The sequence below is a fragment of the Balaenoptera physalus genome (assembly GCF_965194825.1).
Source record: "Balaenoptera physalus genome assembly, chromosome: 11".
Lineage (NCBI taxonomy): Eukaryota > Metazoa > Chordata > Mammalia > Artiodactyla > Balaenopteridae > Balaenoptera > Balaenoptera physalus.
Genome location: NC_138896.1, coordinates 85,930,331 through 85,957,271, shown reverse-complemented (window position 1 = coordinate 85,957,271; position 26,941 = coordinate 85,930,331). Strand labels below are relative to the sequence as shown.

The 26,941-nt window shown below is 40.7% G+C and overlaps 1 protein-coding gene across 10 annotated transcripts in view; it reads right to left on the bottom strand.

Moving 5' to 3' along the window:
* LOC309637527 (uncharacterized protein) overlaps positions 1 to 26,941 on the bottom strand; it is a 432,423-nt gene that overhangs the window by 130,435 nt on the left and 275,047 nt on the right. For 2 of the 10 annotated variants that reach the window (XR_014250582.1, XR_014250588.1), the window contains one exon: positions 14,217 to 26,751. The exons of 2 other annotated variants lie outside the window; for them this stretch is intronic. The gene's annotated coding sequence lies outside the window, so the exon portion shown is untranslated. Of the gene's footprint in view, positions 1 to 6,566; positions 13,081 to 14,216; positions 26,752 to 26,941 lie in introns of those variants that run through there. 6 more of the 10 variants (XR_014250583.1, XR_014250584.1, XR_014250581.1 and 3 more) reach the window with 6 other exon arrangements.

Below are 26,941 nucleotides of genomic sequence, written 5' to 3'. Positions count from 1 at the left end.
CAATGCTAATCTCTAAAGATGTCCCCAAAATACTTGGTTTAAAGAAGGATCTGGACTGCTCATGTTTACCTTAAAGATCAAATCCCCATTGACTGGTGGGAACGTTTTGGATTATAAGAAAAGATACATGGAGCTTTTGTTAGAAGACAAACTAGGGCTGGAATGTGAGCCAAATTCAGAATTTTCCACATTAGTGTCTTTCATGGTCATTGTATATTAAAGTAGGATAGGAAAGTAACTTAACGGTCCTCCTGGGAATAGGAGCACGTTTTGACATTTTGAATGTCACGTCTCAGCCCCCAAGGGAAGCATATAGGAGAATAGAACCAGGTTCATTCCCTAAGCCCATCGCTTGGAGAACATGGGGAAGGTACTGATGGTATTGAGGGGGCACTGTGGAGCATGAGTTAAAAATCTTGAAGCATTGAATCCCTCTTTTCAAAGAAAAGCAAACTATAATCCCAGTTTGTAAAGCTGATCGAAGTGGGGCAGCTCTGTTTGAAGTAAGGTTTGTAGCCTGGAGGCCAGCTCAGTCCAGCTTGCCTCACACAGTCCCTACCCCCAGGTGGCCCTGGAGGACTGAAGCCTAGGGCTCTGCCAAACTTACCTTGAAAAACACTCTTCCAGATGATGCTTTTAGGAGTAGTAATTGTAGATCTGTCCTGTTAAAAACATCCACCACAAGGGAAATTTAATAACAAATAGGTAAGGGACTGCTGCAGTTTCTTTGGTATCGAGATTGAGCAGAGTGTCAAGATTAACCAGGTTGGTCCTTTACAGGAGCATGACACAGAGACCTTGGTAAAAATGCAGGTTCTGACTTAGTGCGTCCTGGGTAGGATCCAAGGTCCACTTGGATGAGCTCCCAAGTACTGCCAATGCTTTGAATACCAGAGTTCCAAATCACAATTCATATATCAAAATCCCCTGGGAGACTTATTAAAAATGCGGATCTTGGGGCCCCATCCTAGGGCCTCTGGAAGGAACCCTCTGGTTGTGGGTCTGGGAGTCTTGTTTTAACAGGTTCCCCAGGTTTTTCTGATGTTCGCTAAACTTGAGAACTGTGCTTTAGCATGTATCTGTCTACTTATCTTTCTCTTAAGGGACCCAGAAGAAGAGCCCGAGGCTCCACAAATGCCAGGGCTGGAAGAGGCTTTGGAGATCATCTAGCCCAGCCTTACTCTGTTATTGGTTAGGAAACTGAGCTCCCAAAGGGCAAACAAACAGTCCTGACAGGTGCCTGTAGCCAGTGGGTAGCAGAGCAGTGCGAACACCAAAACAGAAGTATTTGATTCCAACCCTCGCTTTTCCTAGAAAACCATGGACCTTCCTTGGTCATTGCTTTTCTGTGCTGCTTCATGAGACTATGTCTCTCTCATCCTCTGCTATATTCCCCAAGCCTAGTGTCTGGCCTAGGGAAGATGCTATATATATAAGTTACTCTTACTGTTGTATATACCTGCTACACTTGTGCCTAATCAATTATCTTCACATTCTCTTATTAAATATTTTCAAGTTATAAAAATGAACACTGATGTTCCCAGATAAAATACCAAAGTTCTCAATAAGAGTCTAAATGTAGAAGGCATTCAAGAACATGGATTATGGGGAGGAGAGGGGATGGCCCCAGTTCCGTAATTTATTAACTATGTGATCTTGGGAATTGTGCTCAACTTTTCTGACCCTCAGTTTCCTCATTTGTAAATTAGAGATATCACTGGACCCTATGTCATGGAGTTGTATAAATATTGAATTGGTCAATGTATGTAAAATGTTTACTGTGGTGCCTGGTACATAGTAAGGGCTAAATCCAGCCATAGCGCTCCAGATTTCAGAAGCAAAATAATGCTTCATCAGTCACACTGGAAGTCACAGCATTAGGAACCCCTTGCCAGCAGCCAATCTGTAACAGTTAGAAATGGGTCACATGTAATGCATAGACCATAGGTCTGGAGTGAACAATTTTGAGTTTGCACAGATTCTAAGAAGAAACTTTCTACAGCATAAGGTGTGTTACCCTTGCATAGCGAAGTGGTTACTGAGATACTGAGGAGCCAAGTTACTGAGTTGGGTCACTCCTAACGAATGAGATGGCAGGAGGGGTGTGTAGGCTGAATTCCCCACTGGGATTCTCTCCATAGGGTTCAAATATTGACTAACCAGCTCAGAGTTTGCTGCAGATCTGTAGTGCAATGGCTTTCAGCAGTGTGTTTCAGTCTTTACCCAGAGAGTATAGGAAACATATTTTTAGCCTGATTACTAAATGATGGAATGTGAGTTTGAAATGCATGCCTCCAGAGTTCACCAGGGGAACGAGACTGTTTGATTCTTACTATCAGGAGGTGTGTTTTCTCCACGTGTCCCTGGGTTTTCAGAGTAACTCTGATTTTCAGACATTCTGCTCTGTTGTTCCATGAGTATAATTCTACTTGTCTGAGCAGACATGCTGATTTGTGAGGAAGTGGTTGGGAAAATATGGCCACCACAGAGCGATACAGAGATCACATCAAAGATACTTGGTGGTAGAGGAAGAAGTACGACATATTGTAAGCAGGTGTGACTTCACCTTTTACCTCAGTAATGAGTCAGGCTTCTTTCAGTTGCAAGTGACAGAAACTAACTGAAACTTGCATAGGCAAAAAGGGAGTTCCCTGGCCCTTGTAACTGAAAAGTCCAGAGGATTCATGGCTGGCTAGATACAGGTTCTCGACCAGTGACCCAGCAAACCCACATCTCTTACCTCCTCACTCTGGCTCCTCTGTGTGGGTTTTATTCTCAAACAGGCTGCCCCTTTGGGTGATCTCAGCATCCCTGGGCTTGGATCCTGCCAGGGGTTTCAGCAGAAGCTCTGAAAATTCTCTCTGGCTGGACCTGAGTCATTTTTCCCTCTCAAACCTACCAGTCCCTTAAACTGTAAGGACTAGAAGACTCTTCAAAGGAAACTGAGGTATTGCTGTCAAAAACGGAAGGCATGGATTCTGGACAGAGAAGTGCAATAAATGCCTTACATCCTTTGCTTGTGTGTCAGGAATTTGTTTGCTGTCACTTCTTTCTGCCCAGTTTTCCTAGAATAAAATTCTTACGCCCACCATCATCATCTACCCACAAGAGATCTGTCTCTTGCTCATGTATTCTGTTCATTTGCCTCCCCGCCCCTTTATTTTTCTGCCTTCAGGAAGAAGGATAGTGCCTTTAGCTGCAGGCAGCCAGGAAGAACTTCTTCTAAAATTTCCTGGGAAACATGTTGACGCAATTTTGCCACCATAGGCAGCGTCTCTGGTAAACTGTAGAATGGGCCCCTGGTTCATCTTAGTTCACCAGAGCAAGGACTCCAGGAACGATTTGCTTGGCTCTGATTTGCAGTTCGCTTTTAGAGAGCTGAAGAGATAGGAATTTGCACTTGAGGACTGCTGCCCTTGCAGGGAGCTGTTTGCTTTATTAAACAAGAGGTGACAATGTTGTGTGTCATGTACTTAGCACAGTAAGGTTCACAGCTCCGTACACAGTGGAAGAGCTGTAAGATTGACATGTCACAAGGTTTAGAAAGAACCTCAGACAGCAAAAAGGGACATTAAAATCAAATGTATGTTTTCATTCAGTACAACGCATCAGAGCCTCCTATAAGGTTTAGTAAAAAGAATTAGCATTTATTGACTGCTAAGTGTCAGACACTGGGTAGAACCCATTCACTCCCCCAAATACCCAACAGGGTGTTTATTATTCCCATTTTATACCAAAGGAAACTGAGGAACTCGAGGTTAACTGACTTGCCCTTGGTAACATAGCTGGACAGTGAGGGAACTTCAGGCCATTGGACCCCGGGCCCCAAGCTCTGACATCCTGTATAGGTCTCTATGATGATCAGTTTGGCTATTCAGAAATTATCCATGACTGGGTTTTTTGTTTGTTTGTTTTTAAGACTTTATTTTTAGAACAGTTTTGGGTTAATCACAAAATTAGGAGGGAAGTACAGAAATTTCCCATATGCTCCTTGCCCCATACACGCACAGGCTCCACCCCCCACCCATTGTCAGTATCCCCCGCCAGAGGTTACATTTGTTGTAACTGATGAACCTGCATTGACACATCACTGTCACCCAGAGTCCATAGTTTACTTTAGGGCTCACTCTTGGTGTTATGCATTCCATGGGTTTGGACAAATATATAATGACAAGTGTCCATCATTATGGTGTTGTCCAGAGTATTTTCATTGCCCTAGAAATCCTCTGTGCTCCGCCTGTTCATCCCTCCCCTGCTCCTCACTACCCCAGCAACCATTAAAATTTTTGTTTGCTTTGCCTTTTCTAGAATGTCATAGAGTAGGGACCACACAGTATGTAGCCTTCTCAGGTTGGCTTCTTTCACTTAGTGATATGCCTTTAAGGCTCCTCCATGTCTTTTCATGGCTTGATAGCTCATTTCTTTTTAGCACTGAATCATTTCTATTGTCTTGTTATAGCACAGTTTATTTATCCCTGTTCACCTACTAAAGGATATCTTGGTTGCTTCCAAGTTTTGGCAATTATGCATAAAACTGCTGTAAACATCCATGTGTAGGATTTTCTGTGGCCATAAGTTTTCAGCTCCTTTGGGTAAATACCAAGGAACACGATTGCTGGTTTGCATGGTGGTAAGGGTGGGTTTAGTTTTGTAAGAAAACACCAAACTGTCCTCCAAAGTGGCTTTACCTCTTTTCATTCCCAGCAATGCACGAGAATTCCTGTTGCTCCACATGCTCGCCAACATTTGGTGTTGTTAGTGTTCCAGATTTTGGCCATTCTAATAGGTGTGCTACCTGCCATTTAAAATTTTTTCTTTAAATATGTATTATATGACTTTTAAGTGCTAGCTGCTAGATGTGTGCAATGCTCGGGAGATTTTTGAGAAGTGACTCCCAGATAGCGCCTGAGATGAAAAACAGTAGCTAAAACCTATTGCGTACCTGCTGAGAGCCATGCCTCGTGTTAAGGGCTTCGTGTTTTCATTCTCTTATTCATTTAATTCTCATGTAACCTCCCTGAGTTAGATACCACTTCATTTTAGAATAAGGAAACCAAGGGTCAGAGGGAAGACATTTGCTTAAGGGCATCTAGAAAGTAAGTGACAGAGTTGAAGTTGAGTCCAGGTAGTTTGTCTCCACAGCCTTTGCCTTTGACCTCTGTGCCTCTCCACACCACACCACGCCATGCCACGCCACACCACGCCACGCCACGCCACAGCAGATCCTGTCAGTCACTGCCAAGACCAAGACCACGATGCCCTACTAGAACCCAATCAGTTTTATACTTAGTATTCCTCAGTTATTATTCAATAGTCTTTTCCTTTTTAAACTTTTTAAGGCCATCACCTATCAAAACATTAAGTAGTAGGTATTTCACTTTTAAATTCCGTTGCAAAAGGACAAAATTTTTGAGGAAGGAGATTTTGTCACTGGATAAAGTGACAGGATGCTCATTATCAATTCAATAAATTTCCCAAGATGGGTTGCAAGTGCCAGGCTCTGTGGTAGACATTGGAATGCATGGTAAGACACAGGCAGTGCCACAAGAATGTGCATAGTTGGGTGATAGGTATACAAATAAGTACAGGGAAATGTGTTGAGTTTTGAAGAACTAGAGGGAAGGCCAAGGTGCTTTGGGGACTTGGTCTGAGCTACCATGACAGCCAGTGAACTGGGTGTTCCCCAGAAGGTAATGGAAGTCTTGTCCTTTAGTTAAAGGGGTCAGATTTGAAAAATTGTGTGCTTAGTTAAGAATTTTTGGTTGGAAAAAAAAAAGATAACAGAAATTTAAACAAATAGTGAGTTAATTAAGAGGTCAACAGCATTGGTTCACTTGTTCCATGCTATCACCAGTGTCCCCTCTGTCTACTCTACCATCTTAGTTTTTGGTATTTCATATTCATGATTTTACCTCATTGTCACAAGATGGCTGCTGTAGCACCATACAAAACCAAGGTAGGAAGTGGATAAAGGTGTGGTAGGTGTAAAAAAGCTCTTTTCCTGTAATGGAACTCTCCTTCTGTTAACAAAAGGAAAAACTTTCTCTAGAAGCCTCCCAGAAAAATTCCCTTTCCGTCTCTTGGCCAGAATTGAGTCACATGATGACACTTAACTGCAGAGGAGGATGGGAAAGAAGCAAGTCTCTCCAGGTTTTTTCCAGCCTCTTTAGGGCAAGGATAACAAAGGAGATAGAAATGGCTCTGTGTTATCTAACCAATAGTTTCTGCCACAGTGTGAAAGAGTGTGACACATTTGGAGCATTCCTAACCATACAAGTACTGTGACCAATGATTTGTGACCTTACGATCATTTAATTGGTCAGTGTGTTGGAGTTAATCATATAGAACTGGGTCACATGTTGGAGGATGGGAAATTCCTGCCCTGTTGCTCATGAGTTTTAAAAACTCTTCCCAGGGAAATTAACTGACTAATAATTGGCTTATCTGTTTCCACTAGAGTTGAAATAAGGCAGAATATTTTTTTCATAACCTAGGACTGGACAGTATATCCCAAAATTAGCGTCTAAGATTAGCTGAACTCTATGCAGTTTTTTTTTTTTTCTATGCAGTTTTTAAAGCTTGTGTCAGTTATAGCTTATGTGCTATGGACAGCAGTGGCCACGTAATTTGTGAAGCTCAGTGCAAAAAAAAAAAAAAAATGTAGGGCTCCTTGTTCAAAAATTATTAAGAATTTCAAGATGGCAGAGCAAAGCACTAAGCCAAGCATGGGGCCCTGTGCAATTGCACAGATTACACGTCTACAAAACTGGCCCTGGCTGAGGGCACCTGGTTTGCTGCTGAAGCCTAAACTTGGAGGCGGCTGAACTCAAGAGGTTGGCTACAGGTGTGGCATCTGCTCCTCATAAGGGCAGCATGATGGTTGAATCCACACTTTTGAATAGGCCTGCTCTGTATTCTAATCCTAATGCTGCCACTTAATTGCTCAGTGATTTTAGAAACTTCTTTAGCCTTTCAAAGATTCAGTGTCCTCTTCTGTAAAAGGAAGATGATAATATCTCTTTCGTGTATTATTGAAAGGAGTAAATTAAATGATAGATGTTATCTCCTTATCATAGCACATCCCTGCTATATGCTACACTCTGACCTCAGTGAAAGGTTGCCATGACCTGTGAATTTTGCTGATCCCAAAACTCAGTTTTACCATGTCAGACAGAGGATATTAGACTGTAGGGGGCAGATCCTTGCACATTAGACTCACAGGAGAATGATTTGTGAGTCAGAATGTCCATTTCTTCACATGTAAATAATTGGCTGGACTTGGAATGACATCTAACATCTGCTCTTTTTCAGAATCCAGTCTGGAAACGATGCTCAGATTAGTACACAGAATCAGTATTTTCTTCGGACGCATGTGTCCTGAAATTTCTGAGGCCAAATACACGGAAATCTTTTAAATATAGCCAAGGTTTCCTTTTTGTAGGACTTGGGAGAACCTGTTTAGGGGGTTTAGGAGCATGTTTAGGAGTTCTGTGAATTCCCAAGGGGATTTCCAAACTCAGCCAAGCATGCATGATTGGATCAATGTGGGGACTCACTATGGTAAGCATTTAACATAAACAGGGTCATGTTTTGTATGTGAACACAGGCATGTGTAAACTACCCTCAGCCTACCCAGTAGGAAAAATTAGCATTTGAAGCACCCTCAGCAAGAATCTAACCTCAGCGGTAGTTACTTAGACATTTTGAATGCGCCTCTTGTAATCTACACCCTAGGATTTGTTAATTTGCAAAAGAGAAATAGAAATGCTTTTTTGATTGCTAAAGTTAGTGGTGTTCAGCTATGTTACGGGCCAGAATGATGACATAGCCCTACCACCCTTCCATGAATGAAGTATAGGGACTGGGGGAGCCAATCACCTAATCTTTTTGGTCCTCAAGGTCCTACACCTCCATTTCATGGAGGCCTCTGGCACTGGACACAGTCCTTTAGTGGATGTTCCAGCCACCAGAGGACAGCGGTCTCAGCCTGTCGTAGGCAGAGTGAACATTTTATGTAAGGAGCTTATGCAAGAACCTCAAGGCAGACTGAGACTTCTCAGAGCTTATAAGAAAAATGCATTTTCATCTTGTGTGCTTGTTTGTTATTACACATATGTGTGTTTGGCAGAGTTTGGGCCTAGGCTTGCTTGCGTTAAGACTTCTTATTTGGCAGCAGGGATGTGAGGTGGAAACAATCCAACCATTTTTTGTGGCCAAATGGGCTTAGGGCAGTTCGCCATGAAATGCTTTCTTTGTGGTACAGTTCATGGAATTAGTGTTCTCAGGAACACACTTTGAGAAAATGTGGAATTAACTTACAAGCAGAGGGTTAATTTCTTAGGTGATATTTCCATCAGTCTAGAATAGATGGGGACAGTTGATCTAGTTCTTTTCTGTTTGTATTTTGATTTTCCGATCTGGGGTGTCATGTATAAGAAAAGTGTTGGGGAGGCATCACAATGAAATCTCATTTGATTTTGCATTTAACAATCTACTTTTTTTTGAGAAGAGTAAAATAGAGGAAGTTTGGGGAAAACAAAAGACACGATCATTTCACCTGTGCACTCATAACGGATCTGTGGATGAGAAATGAAGCACTTGCATCATCAGGCTGTTTCTGTACGTTTAAGTGCTTTCTCTCGATGGAGTGACTTTTAGAGGACGGACTAAAAAATTGCACTTTCAGAAGCATGATGCTGTGAGACACATCCTAAGATAGAAAGCCCTTTGTGGAGAGAAAATTCACTGCTTTTCTGTGGCATCTATAACCAGCACACATCTAGTTATCAAAAGGAGAGCTGCATGGAATAAATACAGTAGTTGACTTCTACCCAAATCCTTTTGAAAAGAGGAAGTGGAGCTCTTTCTGCTCTTTGACACACAAAAGCACATTGCTTTATAATGGATTCCACCAAAGAAGCAAAATCCAAACAAAGCAACATCTTTTTGCCCTAACCTACGTACAATGTAAGTGAGATTCCAAGTATGCAAATGGTGGGAGGAAAGAAATGCGTGTTCACTACCCCAGTTATTGGATATTGTGTAGAATATGAGTAGTAATTGCCCACGAGTTGGATGATTAATGTGCACAACTTTTGTTCTTCTTCCTCTTCTTCTTTAATATTTGGTCTCAGTCTAATCTTTATCTACTCTTTCTATGATTATTTCTCTTTCTGTAAAAGCTGGGTTGGTGTTCCAAGAACTGAATCGAACCCCCATCAAGCCCAAGCCATCAGGGTGAAATATAACAACAGGTCTCTTTATCTGGGCCGGTCGTCTCTTTTTAGACATCAGTAACACTTTCTTTATATCCATCATGAGCTTGGTTTTGAAACCAAACCTGTCTCCATCCGTCTACTCTTGTGGTGCAGGTGTGAGTGGAATCAGTGCCATTTTAGAGCAATTTCTGTGAAGTGCAAGCTCCTGGAGCTACAAGCCTAGATGGGTACTCAGCCTTCCCCCCCAACTCCACCCCTCCGACCAGATCCTTAGGATGTGTGAGTTTATCAGTCTATCCTCCCTCCTTCACTGTTAGGCAGGGACCTTGTTTAATTTTCTTTGTGTCTCCATCTCCCGCCACCTCTCCCCAGTGCCTGGGCCAGTGTTCTATCCAAGTAGGCTCTGAATGTTTGTTGACTACTTAAATACTTCTGGAGGACTGTTTAGGGTTCTGTTGAGGGGGTGGGAAAATGGCTTTGCTGGAGCCACACATGAGGGTGGAGGCTTCGTTCTACAGGCTGGAATGAAGTACAGTGGGAGGATGAAGGATGTTTGCAAAACTGGGGGTGGAAGGCACTAGGGAAAAAAGAAATGCAGAAGGGAATTTTGTGTTCTGTCTTTGGAGTTAAATTCATCAAGACTGTATAAACCTCAAGGCATCAAAAATGATACCACCTCATAAAAGTCTTGGACTAAACTATCCAGTGTGGTAGTCAGCTGCATGTGGCTATGTAAATTGAAATTACTTGAAATTAAACAAAAATAAAAATTCGGTTCCTGAGTCACACTAGCTCTATTTCACATGCTCAGCAGCCACACGAGACTCATGACTGCTGTATAGGAGAGCAGAGGTGTAGAAATTTCCATCATCTCAGAAAGCTCTGTTGGACAGCCCTGCTCTAGGAGATGGTAACATCTTCATTTTTTTTTCACTCCTTGTTCATTCATCCTACAATATTAACTGAACACCTACATTTCCTGGCAATGCTCTGAGAAAAGCCTGAAACAGCTAGGAGCCTAGACCCTGGAGCAATGGGTTCAACTGCTCACTCACTGTGGGACCTTGGATAAGTCACTTAACGTCCCTGTGCTTTAGTTTAACCAGCTGTAAAAGGAACATAATAAAATCATCCCATAGGGTTGTTATGAGGATTAAATGGGTGGGTGTTTGTGTATATGTGTGTCTATGTAGATAAATTTATGTACATGTGTGTATCTATATGAGTATATATATATGTGTATGCATATATATGTATATATGTGTAGATACACACACACATTTATTTTTGTATGTATCTTAAATCACTTTCTGGCACATATCCAGTGCTTGGTAGGAGGGAGCTCTTAGTAGTAGTAGCAGGTATTTATTACAGAGTGATGAACAAAACAACTATGGTTCCTGTCGTCCTGGAATTCACCGTCAAGTGGGAGCAGCAGATAGTAAATCACTACACAAGTTAATAATTGCAAACTATGTCAAGGATTGCAAAAGAAATGAATGGGGTGAAGCAACAGAGAATAGTAATGGAAAAGCTACATAGAAAGCTTCTCATTTAAGCTAGAAAAAGAGGAGAAATGGCAGCCATGCAAAGGGAGAAGGAGAGAGAATGCTAGGCAGAGGAGAGTACACTATGAAAGAGGACAATGCGACTATAACAGACCAGGCAATGGAAGGGCTCCAGCTAAGGTTGGAAGAAGCAGTAAAATGCAGCCAACTCACACAGAGCTGAAGCCAGTGGTAAAGAGTATGTGCCAGGGGAAATGTATTAACATTACGTATAAACTGATCACTCTTGAGTTGTGGGAGGCACATATTGGAGGGGTAGCAGGAGCGAAAGTGGAGTCCATTGGAAGGCTATTTTAATAGACCAGGAGTGGGGGAGTGATGTAGATTCCGGCAGTAGGCACGGAAGTAGAGTGAGATGGGCAGTTTCTAGTTATAGTTGACAGAAAGAACCAATGAGACTTGCTGATGGATTACAAGTGGTTGTTAAGAAGGAGGCATCAGGCTGATATTCAGGCTTTTACTTGACTAAGTCAATGGTAGTTTTATTTACCGAAATAAAGAAGACCTATAAAGAACATTTTTGAGGAAGACTAACCAAATCTGCTTGATGACAAGCAGTCTGTTAGAGATGGAAGTCTGGTTTCCAGATGAAAGGCTGGTCTGAAAATAGGCACATGGGCATCATTAGCTTGTAGATGATATTTAAGAGGTTGGATAAGAGACTAACTTCTGGAATGATGGAGTGAGAAACACAGCAAACGTTCTCCCCAGTGAAACAACCATTTAACTGAAGAAAATTATATATATTCTTTGAAAATTGTCTAAGGGCATAGCAATTAGAGCAATATTCATTCAAGTAAAATTTAGTAAATCTCAGTAAGAACAGTGAGAGAGAGTCTTTGACATTTGAGCCGTGACACCTCCCTCCCAGCTACATCTTTGGAATCACCATGGAAGGGGCAGGCTGCCAGCATTTTTCATCTTTCTCCAAAAGTCCCATGTTGCAGGAGCTTTATTCAGAGAGAACTGGGCCTCTATTCCTCCACCTAGGAAATATCCATTTAATACAAATGAAGGCAGTAAAAGAGGAACAGAAGAACCAAGAGATTTGAGACATAGAAAACCAAAAGCAAAGTGGCAGATGTAAATCCAACCGTATTAGTAATATTGATTATGGATGATACTAAAATGTGGATGATCACACAGTCCAATTGAAAGGCAGATTATCAGATTAGATTAAAAAAGTAATATCATCTAACTGTATGCTGTGTACAGGAGGCACTTTAGATTCAAAGATACAAATAGCTTGAAAGCAAAAGGATGGTAAAAGATACACCATGAAAATAGCAGCCATAAGCAATGTGAAGTGGCTATACTAATAGCAGACAAAATAGACTTTAAAACAAGAGCTGGAAATGGGGGAGACTATCCAAAAAGAAAGCAGTGCTAGAGAAGAACAGAGGGCTTGGGGTGGAACTTTGGGAATTCTCAAATTTAGAAGCAGGCAAGAGGGGGAAGGATCATGAAAAGGAGACACCCAAGCTACAATATTTTTCCAGGCTCTTACAGATCATGCTGTGGTATAAGCACACATACTAGAATCCTTCCGCATCAGCCCTAAGAATGCAAGCAGTTGAACTGATCCTCTCGCTCTTTTACCTGCCCCAAGTTGACAAATCAGGAAATGAAAGACTGAACAGTGACTTCCCCGAAGTCAGAGAAACATAGTAACAGAGCCAAAACTTAAAAGTTCACGTGTGTGTGTGTGTGTAGTGTGTGTGTGTTTGTACACTCACCGATTCAGCAACATTACGTTACATTACAGCATTAAGATACATTGTCATAATTTTCCTTCTTCTCTCATACTCCCTAAGTCTTTATCTTGTGGATAAAGATAAGGTGGACTTGTACAGCAGGGTTGCAGCCTGCTTTGGACCCTGATAGAAAGTTCTCAAGATTTAAAATCAACGAAGTAAAATTGGGTTGACTTGATATTAGCTGTATCTTTGTATGTGACTGGTTAACTTCCCACAATCTTGGTTTCCTCATCTGTGAAATGGAGGGAGTCGTACTCCAAGGAGGGGTATAATTATTAGGAATGAATGAGGAACACAGAATCCCTTAGAGCTTAGCTTATATTTCAGGAGCCCATCAGATGGGTTTGGAATCCCTGGTCTGTCTCCAGCCTTCTGAGGGCATCATAGAACATTCAAGATGTAATACTTCTGCAGTGAGAACTTACCTCCATAGGTAGAAAGCAGCAATTTTGGAGAGTCCAGTGAAAACACCGTGCTATGTTTCAGATGCCGAAGAAGAGCCACCACAAAATTACCGGTTTCCAGTAGCAATTATAACTATAATACAGGATTAATTAACATCTACATGGAACGAACATAAAACTACAGTCTTGACATGAAAACACCAGTGATCCTATTCTACCCAGAAAAGTAAAGTGCTTGTTGGCATTTAAACATGCCATAACCTAAAATGTCTAAAGGCATTTAATACCCTTATATGCTTTTTACTTGGGTAAACCATCTATAGTTCAGATCCTTTCATCCTCAGGAAGTCAGTGAGAGTTCAACATGAATAAACTTAATTTATATCCTTTATAACTGTCTCCACATTGTCCCCCTTGGTGTTCACTACGATGAAAATCTGACCCCAGTGTTACCCCGGTAGAATCTGGTCAGTATGTTTAAAAAATCCATTACATATAGTATCACTTTTGGATTAACAGATCAATATCACAGTAAAGACACATTGAGCCAACTCTTCTCAGAATATGAGCAATGATATGGGAGAATATTAGGTAGTTTGGGAGACTACGGGACCCCCACTGGGGTTATACCATAGAGTCCCACGCAACTTGCAAATGCAGAGTGACTGCAATTTGAGCCATTTTTCAGTTTTACTTAAGTTTTTATTGGGTACTTCCTATTGCTGATACTATGGGAGATTAAGCTAAGCATTATGTTACTTAGAACCTACAGTAGTAGGTTATAGCATTGTGCTGGACTCCAGAGTTAGAGTTAACCCGTAGGTTCCATTTTCAGGCAACTGGAAAGAAGTTGCCATGCTCAGTGGAAGACAGAGATTTGGGTGGTACTGGATACTTTTTTTTTAGTTGTTGTTAATGGAAGAAAGAAAATTACAGATGGAGGAGAAGTTTCTGCTTTCATGTTGAAGAGATTTTAAGATATGGAAAAGTCTATCTATTTATTTAATTGAAGTATAGTTGATTTGCAATGTTGTGTTAATTTTTGCTGTACAGCAAAGTGACTCAACTATACATATATATACACATTCTTTTTAATACTCTTTTCCATTATGGTTTATCCCAGGATATTGAATATAGTTCCCTGTGCTATCCAGTAGGACCTTGTTGTTTATCCATTTCATATGTAATAGTTTGCATCTACGAATCCCAAATTCCCAGTTCATCCCTCCCCCACCCTCCCTCCCCCTTGGCAACCACAAGTGTGTTCTCTGTGTCTTTGAGTCTGTTTCTGTATCGTAGTTTCATTTGTGGCATATTTTAGATTCCACATGTAAGTGATATCATATGGTATTTGTCTTTCTCTTTCTGACTTACTTCACTTAATATGATAATCTCTAGTTGCATCCATGTTGCTGCAAATGGCATGATTTCATTCTTTTTTATGGCTGAGTAGTATTCCATTGTATATACATACCACATCTTCTTTATCCACTCATCTGTTGATGGACATTTAGGTTGTTTCCATGTCTTGGCTAATGTGAATAGTGCTGCTATGAACATAGGGGTGCATGTATCTTTTTGAATTATAGTTTTGTCTGAATATACACCCAGGAGTGTGATTGCAGGATCATATGTTAATTCTGTTTTCAGTTTTCTGAGGAACCTCCATACTGTTTTCCATAGTGGCTACACCAACTTATATTGCCACCAACAGTGCAGGAGGGTTCCCTTTACAGATATGGACAAGTCTAGAATAGTTGGGTACTGCACAGAGTGATCTTGACGCATTTGACAGTATTCTTCATAGAACACTGTGAGTGAAGTAAAGTGGAGCTTTAATGAAATTTCTTGGAGGAAATTGCCTCCTCTCAGTTTAGGTTGCCTAATGAAGAGTAAGCAACATCGTCACTACTTAGAGAAGTAGAAGAAATTGAGAGGGTGAAGCAATAGAAAGAAAAGGCACTCATAAATTTTATTGCCATTATTCGTAATGCTGCAATTTTAGGTGTTTTTCTATGGAGCTAATCAGCTCTTCAATTAAATCTGACAGCTACTATTCAAAAATTGAAAATAAATGTTCTGACATTTATAGGTAACATTTTTTCTCACCAAGAATATCTATCCTTGCCTGTGTATGTTTTCTTCTTGTAAGTTAGCATTTGCAGTTTATTAATATTATATTTAAATAAATTATCCACTCTTTTTTTCAATGATATGAATCAGCTTACCACAGTGCATTTCTTTTTGGTATAAATAGAAGGAAACAGAGTTGAATTTATTACAATCAATTTAGAAACAATTTATTTGGATTAGAGCCTAATCTTTCTTGAGTTTCCTTAGTACATTGTAAGTCCTTTATCCCTCAGATCTCTATTCATTAATACATTAAGCCAAAAATCATTATTAAGAGTCCTGCCTCATTATAAATTGCAAGAACTAGCTTTCCATGCTGGAGTTTTACACTGAAAATAGCTTCTGGGGAAAGATAACATTTTCTTTCACAACTCCTATTTCAGGCAGTCAGCATCATATCATTATTGACAAGTGCCCAAATCAGAGCACCTACTGAACATGTCCATTCAACAAAGATATTATTGCATATTGTTTTTGAACAATGGCCTTAAGAGCAAAAGTACATCATCTTCCCAAGTACTTTTCCCCCATCATTAACTAGTTATTCTTACCAATAACCTTATGACAGAGGCCATTATAAAGAAAGGAAGTAGAAGTGGAAAAAATTCTACAAAAAAGGGCTGTGTCAGAGGTTACACATTGCCAATGTCACATTCTGATGGGAGCAAGTGCCTTTCAATGATTTATCTCTTTTTGATGGTCAGTTACACCCCAGCATGACTGATCAGATCAATAATACTCCTTAAATTGCTGGGGAATCTGAGGCTGGGTTGAAGGTTAGAAACAAAATCCTTTCTTCTTCATTTCAGTCAAACCAATCAGCCACAGGCCTCCAAGGTGACAAAATTGGCAGAGCTGTGGTGTCACATGTTCCAATTGTCCTTCCAGAGAGGAAAATCATCCTTGTACTCTTAGAATCGCAGTCCCTTCTACTTTAAAGGGAACATAATCCCTGGGTTCTTAACCTTGAGTTCCATCATGGATTCCTCCAAGCATTCGAGTCAAGATACACGTGGCATCTCTCGCTCCAAAAATATTTTAAAAAGCATTCTGCTATGAGAGCCCATTCACAAAACTTACCTTTGTCTTTTTTTTTTTTTTAAGATTTATTATTTATTTATTTTTATATCTTATTAGTTTTGGCTGCGTCGGGTCTTAGTTGTGGCATGCGGGATCTTCGTTGAGGCATGCGGTACCTGTTCATTGTGGCGCGCGGACTTCTCTTTAGTTGTGGTGTGCGGGTTTTCTCTTCTCTAGTGGCAGCACGCAGGCTCCAGGGCGCATGGGCTCTGTAGTTGTGGCGCGAGGGCTTATTTGCCCCGAGGCATGTGGGATCTTAGTTCCCTGACCAGGGATGGAACCCACGTCCCCTGCATTGTAAGGTGGATTCTTTACCACTGGACCACCAGGGAAGTCCCACCTTTGTCTTTTTAAGTGAGAAAATACAGACCCAAGAAAGTCAAGTTAAATACTCAAGTTCACCTAACTCCTAACCTGGTCCTCTTCAAATCATTCATCGCTGCCTCTTGAGAGGGCTGAGGTAACCTCAGGTCTTCCTCAGCTCTTCTTGGAAATGATAGTGTTCTGATTCTTCAGCCCAATTCATCCATTCAGCGGTATTGGTTGAGCCATTCTATGTGCCAGGCACTGGCATTCGTCTCTTCCATAGCACAGGTGTCAAAACTGAAGAAGAATCAAAATGGCAGTCTTATCTTTTGATCTGACCAGTTGGTAAAGCTCCAGAGGACATTCTTTTGCCTTTTCTTTTAATCGATGAAGGTAACAGACCTCTAAAACTGTTCTAACTCTACTGAGAACCACTAATGTTCCTCCAGTGCTCCTAGGACCACACCCATTCAGTGCCTAGTGTGGAAGGTCCATGCATACATGGGAAACCTATTTCCAGACCCCTTTTCTCAAGACAAACCATTCTACTCACTTTGTACCAAATCATTAAAAAAACAAAAACACAAACAAAAAACAAAACAAAAAAACCCATACTGTTATTCATTCAAGCAATTCTCACCCAGAAATTTACTGTAGTTCTATTCATCCTTCAAGGCCTGCATAATATCACCCTTCCTCCCTGAATCCTATTCTGATTACCTAACTTAAAATCCCCCCCTTTCTCTTCTTAATTCCTACAGCTCATGTGGCTATGCCCAGCTGGGGGCTAATGGTTGATGGTCCTGTTTTATCTCTTCATGCATATATGACTTAGCACCAGTGATAAATTTAAGCTTATTGAGGACAGCTAGCATGTCTGTGGTTCATTATATACCCTCCCTCACTTGATGGATTTGTTCAAATGAGAACTAGTAAAAATGGCCTCCCTTCAAAAGATTCCCAAAGTATTTCTATTTTTAGTAGTTGACTATTAACAGAAAGCCCAGTCCATCCACATATTGAAATCCTTGAATCTGCCTTGAATATGGATTCCCTTGGCCAAGAATACTCTCACTTTTATTTTCTTCCAGAGTCCAGAAAACCTTGGAAGGCTGCCTTATGGGGTGATGGAATGAAAAACCAGACCAAACCAACCAGGCATGGGCTCCTTCTATAAATGTACATTCCACAGCCCAAGACAGGGCATCTTCCATTTTACTTGCTCAGCCCCCAAATGCCTCCTGGTTATAATTAAGGACTTCAAAGTCTCCCAAACACCCTTTTGGAAATGACTACCCCAGATACAAAATGATGTCCAGTCAGTTGTACATCATCGCACGGCAGGGAGGGAGAGGCATGGAAAGCAGTCATCAGCACATGGCCTAATCAGGAAGCCTGGTCCCTTGATGAGGACTTTTGTCTTCTCGTTGGTCGTCTTTCTAGCCACTGAATTCTCAAGTGGCCGATTTACTCCCTATTGGTAATCAGCTAGTTATTTTTACTCTCATTTCTCTCTCTGGGACTGTCAAACTCTTTGGAACAATCCATCAGCCACAGCGGCCTAACCCTCCTGTGGCGGGAAGTGGGGGAGGGAAGCTATTATCCTGGAAAAGATAAGTAGACAACTGTTTCACCGTTTATATTTGGTTTTCAAACAATGATTTCCCCAATGAGGTAAGTCAAATAATGACACAACTGGGTAAGAGTGAAACAATGAGAGCTCCAAGGGTAAGTGCGTTAGGCAATGGGAACGCTTTCCGGCTGTGCTTTGTGACTCTGAAATCACTTGTTCTTAGATTGTCTTTACAACCCCACAAAGGAGCATCGTCTTACATTCATGACTTACGTTTGCAGGAAACTGCCTCTGTGGAAATTATAAACCCAGAAAGGAGAGTTTTAAATATGTATAACGCATCGGTGTTTTTTTCAGGCAACTTTACCCCACTAACGAGAAGGAAGGTAGCCTTTGAAGGTTGTTTTGTCTGAGGCAGGAAGGTTTTTGCGCTGGTTCCCGCAGGTCTTCTCGATTACAGACTCTCACTTTAGTTTGTCTCTTGTTCCCTCGTCTTCCAGCTGTTGCTGTCTTTGTCTGTCTCCAGTGAAATCATTTCCAAACGCAGTTTTTGGGCTGCCATTTTTCTGAGTTCACCCCAGGTGCCATGGGAAAGTTGACCCCACTACTCTTGCAACTAAAACTCTGGTGTCAGTACATTTTCTAATGACTGGTGTCTAATTTGATCTCCTCTCAAATTTCCCTCAGTTCTTCAGAAAAACCTAATATCAATCCCTCAAGGCTGGCTGTGCTCACTGGAGCTAAAAGTTTACATTTCTGAAGTCCATGTTCCCCCTTAAGAAAGATGTTAGTGTGACACAAATCGGCATTTTCTTGGCACTTCCATTGCTTGAAGCAAACTCTTTATTCCTTGGGAGGAAGCTGAGCATTGAGCAGCCCTTCTCGCTATTTCCTTAGAGACTCTCCGAACTGGGGCAGCAGCAACGTGATCTGAATCTTGAAATGTTTATCTTCCTCCACCATTTTTCATGTCTCAGACCCTTTCTTGTGTCCTTTATGTTTCATATAAACATCCACATATGTAACTTCACTTTTAGGTGTGTCGATCTATAAGGAGAATTGAAAGAGACTGAGAAAGCACGTTTACATACCGCATATTGAGTTTGCTGCCTTTTCATCTGCTAATTCCCTCCACGCATGGCTGTTCTCACAATGGGTGATATCACCCAACAGCTGTCTTGGATTGGAAACGAAAATGCTTGTAGAATTTTGGTCTTTTGTCTTACCTACTTACATCTCTCTCTTTTCCAAGATACCAAAACAATACAAGAATGGTTGGCTGGCTTCAGTGAAACATTATTCCTGTGACTTTATATAAATTGTTTTACAGCTTATTCTCTTCATCTTTCATGGTAATTGTCCCTAATTCTAAATTTGCTTTCAAGAATCATTAATGGCGATGATACTGACATGAGCTCTTATAGTTGGTATTTAGTGAAACAGGAAAATTGTTTTTGTAAAAATCGGTTTTTCCATCTGCCATGTGTGAGTAGGAAATGAGTGGAGAGAAGTAACACTTTACCTGCCCTGTGTCCCCAGGTTGACCTGAATGAGAACTTTAATATCTGACGTGGTGCATATTTCTTGATTAGCCTCTGGATTGGCTGAACACAATGAGCAGAGATCTCTGTGCCCCCTTCTCCATAATTACTCTGGTTACTTACTGAGGTCCCTTGGTCCTACTCTTCTGAAAACAGCAGGTTCCTTTCATCGTCACCAAAAATTGCTTCATCACCAAAATCTTGATTTTTAAGACAAATCTACTTTCCTACCTGTTCTTCCATTCTCTTTAGTCTCCATCCTTATCACAATATCCTGTTCCCTGGTTCTATCCTCTATTTTGGGTCATTGTGTTAACTCTATTTATTCCCAAAGAAGTGTGCTCTTGGGAGAGTGAGAAAGCCTCCAGGGAGCAGCGATCCTAGAATCCACAGACTGCCAGCGGTTCACAGTGTTATACAGACATTGTATACAACTCAACACATTTTCCTAAACTAAACACATCTATTTGACCAGCGCCCAGCTCAAGAAGAAGCATTTAGGAACTTTGCTAGCCACTTGACAGAATAATGTCTATTGAAACTAATAAGCAAATATTGGGACCTGTATTTTGCCTGTCTCTTTATTCCATTTTTAATCCTTCCTTTTTATTGTTCTTTTTTAATGTATCGACCAGTGAATGATTAGCAATAAATAGCCAAACAAAATGAAATCAAACAACAAAACGGGTCCTTTACCTCTGATTATTTGAGAAAAACCAATCTAGAGGACGTAAGAGTCCTATCAGATTTTGTGCATGGTTATTTTCAGCTGCTAAACTTCAGCGTGCCTGTGAGAACCCACCCTTCACATGAGGCCCCGCTGTCCTAGACAGTTAGGATAACACCTTATAAGGAGCTCACTCACCAGAACCTGTCTTCTACTATCAAAGCACCTTTCCTTGGATTTAGAGTTACCACAGTGTGTCTCTTCAGGGTCCTCAGAGTGTTGCTTTCTCTGGGGTCCCTGCCTTGCAGGCATCGGGCTTGAATTTCACTAGGGTAAGTTTCCCTTCTTGGAGCCCAACCTCTCCTGTGACGATGACAGCATGGTCTACACTATAGAAATGATTGTTCTGCTTCTAATATAGAAGCTGACACACAGGACTGGACTTTTCCTCCCCTCGTGCCAAAATTGTCTGCGGATATCAAACTTTCCTGTTGTGAATGGGTACAGGCTGTGATGTGGCCCCTCCAGGACTTCCAGTAGCGGTAAGAGGAAAACTACGAACCAACTCCCCTCGGAGAGGAAGTGCCTATTGAAAGAGCGGTCAGCGGCGGCAAGCATGGTGGCTTCCTCCTTCCTACCAGGAATGGCCCCACCTCTGCAGCTGCCGACTCTCCCGTCTCAGGGTCTGTGAACTGGCATCCCACGAAGAGGCTTGGCACAGGCAGCATTGCACATATGCACACTTATCCCGCGAGCACTTTGGCAAAGAATCAGCTCCTTGCATTTCCCCGGAAGGCAGGATTTCCCTTTCTCATTGATGGTGTCTTCAGTTTGCAACAAATGCCTTGAAAATGGGACACATGTGATATTGTAAGCCTTCTACACATTCGAAGAGCAAATGACCCAAGGCTCATTTTCTACTTTTTCCCCCTTCTTCCAGAAATTGATTGTTGGAATGGAAGAGGTAATACACGGGCGATACAGCTGGAAGGGCCCTTACAGATCAGCTGGCAAATCCCATTTTATAGATGCTGAAACGGAAGCCCGGAGAAGGCATGTGAATTGCCAAAGATGAGATTCAAACAACACAGATTGGATTTTAGGGTTTTATGTTTTAATTTTCCTTTTGTTTCAGTAAACTATTGATGGAAATACAGTATACTTACAAAAAAGTCACAAATCATAACTGTAAAACTCAACAGATTTTCTTAAACTAAGATACCCATATAACCAGCACCCAGAGCAAGAAGCTAAGCATTTCTAGTACTCCCCAAAGTGTCCATAATATAACGTAGCCACTTCTCCCTCCCAAGGGTAACCACTATCCTGCCTTCTAGTATAGTGTCTTGGTTTTGCCTATTATTGAAGGTCATATAAATCGAATTATGTAGTGTGCTATTCTTGTACCAGGCTTCCTTCATTCAACACTGTTTTGGTGAGACTTGTCCACTTTATTGTGTATAGTTTTTTTTGTTTTTTTCTTAAACATCTTTATTGGAGTATAGTTGCTTTACAATGGTGTGTTCGTTTCTGCTGTATAACAAAGTGAATCAGCTATATGTATACATATATCACCATATCTCCTCCCTCTTGAGTCTCCCTCCCTCCCTCCCTATCTCACCCCTCTAGGTGGTCACAAAGCACTGAGCTGATCTCCCTGTGCTATGCTGCTGCTTCCCACTAGCGATCTATTTTACATTTGGTAGTGTATATCTGTCCATGCCACTCTCTCACTTCGCCCCAGCTTACCCTTCCCCCTCCCCGTGTCCTCAAGTCCATTATCTACATCTGCATCTTTATTCCCGTCCTGCCCCTAGGTTCTTCAGAACCATTTTTTTGTTTTTTTAGATTCCATATATATGTGTTAGCATACGGTATTTGTTTTTCTCTTTCTGACTTACTTCACTCGTATGAGAGACTCTAGGTCCATCCACCTCACTACAAATAACTCAATTTCGTTTCTTTTTATGGCTGAGTAATATTCCATTGTATATATGTGCCACATCTTCTTTATCCATTCATCTTTCGATGGACATTTAGGTTGCTTCCATGTCCTGGCTGTTGTAAATAGAGCTGCAGTGAACCTTGTGGTACATGACTCTTTTTGAATTATGGTTTTCTCAGGGTATATGCCCAGTAGTGGGATTGCTGGGTCGTATGATAGTTCTATTTTTAGTTTTTTAAGGAACCTCCATACTGTTCTCCATAGTGGCTGTATCAATTTACATTCCCACCAACAGTGCAAGAGGGTTCCCTTTTCTCCACACCCTCTCCAGCATTTATTGTTTGTAGATTTTTTGTAGATTTTTTTGATGATGGCCATTCTGACTGGTGTGAGGTGATACCTCATTGTAGTTTTGATTTGCATTTCTCTAATGATTAGTGATGTTGAGCATTCTTTCATGTGTTTGTTGGCATTCTGTGTATCTTCTTTGGAGTAATGTCTTTTTAGGTCTTCTGCCCATTTTTGGATTGGGTTGTTTGTTTTTTTGATATTGAGCTGCATGAGCTGCCTGTAAATTTTGGAGATTAATCCTTTGTCAGTTGCTTCATTTGCAAATATTTTCTCCCATTCTGAGGGTTGTCTTTTCGTCTTGTTTATGGTTTCCTTTGCTGTGCAGAAGCATTTAAGTTTCATTAGGTCCCATTTGTTTATTTTTGTTTTTATTTCCATTTCTCTAGGAGGTGGGTCAAAAAGGATCTTGCTGTGATTTATGTCATACAGTGTTCTGCCTATGTTTTCCTCTAAGAGTTTTATAGTGTCTGGCCTTACATTTAAGTCTTCAATCCATTTTGAGTTTATTTTTGTGTATGGTGTTAGGGAGTGTTCTAATTTCATTCTTTTACATGTAGCTGTCCAGTTTTCCCAGCACCACTTATTGAAGAGGCTGTCTTTTCTCCATTGTATATTCTTGCCTCCTTTATCAAAAATAAGGTGACCATATGTGCATGGGTTTATCTCTGGGCTTTCTATCCTGTTCCATTGATCTCTATTTCTGTTTTTGTGCCAGTACCATACTGTCTTGATTACTGTAGCTTTGTAGTATAATCTGAAGTCAGGGAGCCTGATTCCTCCAGCTCCATTTTTCTTTCTCAAGATTGCTTTGGCTATTCGGGGTCTTTTGTGTTTCCATACAAATTGTGAAATTTTTTGTTCTAGTTCTGTGAAAAATGCCATTGGTAGTTTGATAGGGATTACATTGAATCTGTAGATTGCTTTGGGTAGTATAGTCATTTTCACAGTGTTGATTCTTCCAATCCAAGAACATGGTATATCTCTCCATCTGTATCATCTTTAATTCCTTTCATCAGTGTCTTATAGTTTTCTGCATAGAGGTCTTTTGTCTCCTTAGGTAGGTTTATTCCTAGGTATTTGATTCTTTTTGTTGCAATGGTAAATGGGAGTGTTTCCTTAATTTCTCTTTCAGATTTTTCATCATTAGTGTATAGGAATGCAAGAGTTTTCTGTGCATTAATTTTGTATCCTGCTACTTTACCAAATTCATTGATTAGCTCTAGTAGTTTTCTGGTAGCATCTTTAGGATTCTCTATGTATAGTATCATGTCATCTGCAAACAGTGACAGCTTTATTTCTTTTTCTCCAATTTGGATTCCTTTTATTTCTTTTTCTTCTCTGATTGCTGTGGCTAAAACTTCCAAATTGTGTATAGTTTTAATGCATTGCTTTTAATTTCTGTATAGCATTCTTTTCTGTGAGTATAATATATTATTTATCTTTTCAACTGTGGATAAACATTTAGGTAGTTTCCATTTGGGGGCTGTTATGACTAGTGCTGCTGAGACCATTTCTCTACATGTCTTTTGGTGAATATATATATAATCAAATTGGGGTTGACTCATACTTTGTGCCTAATGATACTCTCAAAAAATGATAAAAGGGGGAATGAACCAACTTTGTGCAAGTCTTTGTGCCGTGAGACATTGTCACCTCACCCCTGTCTGTGCCAGCTGTCAAAAGGGGACCACTTGAGGAATTACAGTAGCCACATTGCAGTCACCAATACAACATTTATGTTTGGGACTGTTTGCAAGGACTCTCAAAAGCCAAAATAAATAGTCATGGCATTTTTGTTAATATAAAAATCTGTTCTTTAATTTGCTTTTATTTTTACTTATTTTTATTTACAGAAGTAATATATAAATACATTCTTGTTCTATAAATATACCTCACAAAACAATACTGCTAGGATGTAGATGTCATGGTTGCAAGGATTTTTGTCTGTTTTTTGATCACAAAGCAGCATCAGTGCCTGGCATGGAAGGTGCCTGACATTACCTGTTGAATGAATGAATGATGGATGGTACCCATGACCACTGCTCTCGAACCCTGGAGCTTCCCCAGAGGTAATCTAGTCTTTGAGTTTGATGTGTGTTTTTCCCTTCCTTTTTTTTTTTAATATATTGGTTTTGTGTGTGTGTGTGTGTGTGATAATATCATTGGATGATACCATGCTTTGTGGATTTTTAAAATTAAGAGTATGTCTTAAGCATTTTTTATTGGCAGTATATAGAGAAGATCTACCTTTTTATGAGCTGTATAACATTCCATGGTATGGATTGTTACATTTCAGCTATTGCTGATTTTTTGATACCATTAATGATGGTGCAATGAGCATTCTTAAGAATATGTAAAAATGTTTCTTGATGGCAGATATGTAAAAGGGGCTTACTTGCTCACAGGTTGTGTACGTTTTGAATACTTCCAAAATGGCCCATCCAATTCACACTGTCATCAGCAATCTTTCATCAGTTTACACTTTCCTCAGCAGATGCCTACCTGCTTCCCCTCAACATTGCCATGATTGATATTATCAAACTTTGACATTTTTCCCAAAATGATATGTGAAAAATGTCATTTAATTTGTGTTCTCATCCCTATTACTGGAGTTGGGCATCTTTCCATATATTTGTTGATTAGGTTATGGTTTGATTCAAGCCTGCTGCAAAGAGCGAGTGTATAGTTGGAAATAATTTAGTGGGTGGATGAGACCTGCCAACCCCCCAACAGGGCACCTTCTTTGCCATGTTATTCCTTATTCTTATCTTCAGACTGTAGGAATCCCAGACAATCCCTGGTTATATCTCTGCCCAAATGCTAAGGGTGTAAAGAAGTGATTTAACCATTTCTTCAACATCCTAGGGGATAAGCAGAATCTTGACCTGTCTAGTGTATTGATACAAAACCAAAGCATTTGGAGACTGGATTTTCCAGTTAATTATCCTAGTGCTTTCTCTTTATACCAGCAACTGCAAGGAAAAAAACAAGTTCTACTATGTGACTTACCTATCTTTGCCACCAAAATGGGGTGTGAGTTCTGAAAAATGCTGTACAGGGTATGAAATTACAACTAAACCTACAACGAGCATCCAGTTTAGATCCCTGCATGTTGGGTTCATTACCCAACCAGTTCCTGACCAACATTAAGGGCAGAGATTCTAGGGGTGAACTGTCCAGCTTTTAATCCTAGTCTCTGCTGGTTTGTAAGCTAGAGCATGTTTCTAAACCTCTGCTTCTCTGTTTCATTTTCTATCAAATAGAGCAAATAATAAAACTTACTTTGTAGAATCATCAACAGAATTAATTTATCAGTAAATGTAAGGTACATAACATAGAGCCTGGCATATACTAAATATTCAATAAAGGTTACTATTATTATTAATAGGGTTAGCTTTGTTTGAGTCAGAGATCAAGGTTTAAATTGGAGTTGAGAATATGTTCAAGTTCTTTTCTGCTCTTATACTGGGGAAGAAAATCGCTCTAGTGGGCCCTTCACATTCATCTACAGATGTACGCTCACGTTGGGTAGAAGAAGTCATGTTGGCCTCTGATGTTAATTTTATACACAGCTCCTTGCAGCTTTTTAGTCCAGAACATGCACACGAGGAATATTTAACAGAAAGGCTCGCCAGACCACTAACTTGCCTATGAAGTTTTACCTAATGCATAAATTGATTCAAGTTTGCTCTGATCAGACCTTGGCCTCATGAGCCCTTGGCTGACATTTCTGTTTGAAACCTGACACCCTGCCAGAAAGTTTCTTCAGTTTGAATGAAATGAAATGGGGAACTTAATTCCAATAACAGATGGACCCAGCAGGGCCAGCAGTTGGTTCGGATTTTTATTGTCCCACAAGAACTTGGCTTCCTAGGCCATGACCCCAGACTTATACACGTTCACCTCGCGTTCAGGATAGAATAACCAGAGGCTCACAGAGGGGACATCTGGGTGGGATAAAGTCAAACTCCAGCTGCCTTTGTTCTCAGCTTCCTCAACGGCTCTTTGAGGTCCAGCCACTCTTGGTCTTGGGGATGAGACTGATTTAATGCCAAGGCATCTGCTGGGTACGGTTTGAGAAACGCTGGAAAGATGCCTTCCTCACCACACTCATTCCAGAATGGGCCTTCCGTACGGAACTCCTGTGTGAGAATTCTGAGATTAAGATGCATCCTTCGTTAGAATCTTCTTTCAAAATGCAAGTGTAGCTGGGGAGAATATTAAGCTATTATTATTGCATCAATCCCTCATTTATTCATTCATTTACTTACTCCCCACATATCTGTGAGGACTTACCCAGTGCCTGACTATGGACCAAAGGGACAGTGGCTAACAGGCAGACACAGTCCTTATGGTCCTTATGCCCTGCATCACCCAGTCAAATGCAGAGACAGACAC